This window comes from Myotis lucifugus, unplaced genomic scaffold (genome assembly GCF_000147115.1).
Source record: "Myotis lucifugus unplaced genomic scaffold, Myoluc2.0 scaffold_42, whole genome shotgun sequence".
Lineage (NCBI taxonomy): Eukaryota > Metazoa > Chordata > Mammalia > Chiroptera > Vespertilionidae > Myotis > Myotis lucifugus.
The window spans coordinates 7,901,689-7,902,684 of NW_005871090.1; positions in this window are offsets into that span (position 1 = coordinate 7,901,689).

The window sequence follows — 996 nt, forward strand, 5'->3', positions numbered from 1 at the left end:
AACCCCTGCCAGCTCCCCAGGAGCAAGGAGAGTCCCAAATAGCAATCAGAATGATAGAGCGAATACACAGCCCCACAGAATCAATGATGTTAACATCTCGGGCTACTTACTTCAACAACTAGACACCTGGAGGAAATGGACAAATCCTAGAAAAATACACATTCAAACTCATCAGAAGAATCTAAAACCTCAATAGCCAATACTATGAAGAAATTGAAGCAGTCATCAGAAAGCTTCCAGCAAACAAAAGCCCAGGGCCAGCGGCTTCACAGGGGAGTTTACCAAACATTCAAGGAAGAACTAAAACCTACCCTCCTCAGACTACTACAAAAAATTCAAGAGGAAGGAACACTTCCAAGCTCATTCTATGAAGCCAGCATCACCCTAATACCAAAACCAGGTAAAGACATCACAATGAAAGAGAATTACAGGCCAATATCCCTCATGAACATAGATGCCAAAATCCTCAACAAAATCTTAGCAAATCGGATCCAGCAGTACATCAGAAGGATCATACACCATGACCAAGTAGGATTTATCCCAGAGATGCAAGGATGGTACAACATCCGTAAATCAATAAATGTGATACATTACATAAACAAATTGAAAGAAAAAAACCACATGGTCATATCAATTGATGCAGAAAAAGCATTCGACAAAATCCAACACCCATTTTTGATAAAAACTCTCAGAAAGGTGGGAATAGAAGGATCATACCTCAACATAATAAAAGCCATATATGACAGGCCCACAGCCAACATCATACTCAATGGACAAAAACTAACACCATTTCCCCTAAGAACAGGAACAAGACAGGGATGCCCACTCTCACCACTCCTGTTCAACATAGTACTGGAAGTATTAGCCATTGCAATTAGGCAAGAAGAAGAAATAAAAGGCATCCAAATTGGAAAAGAGGAAGTAAAACTGTCCTTATTTGCAGATGACATGATATTATACATACAAAACCCTAGAGACTCCATCAAAAAGCTACTA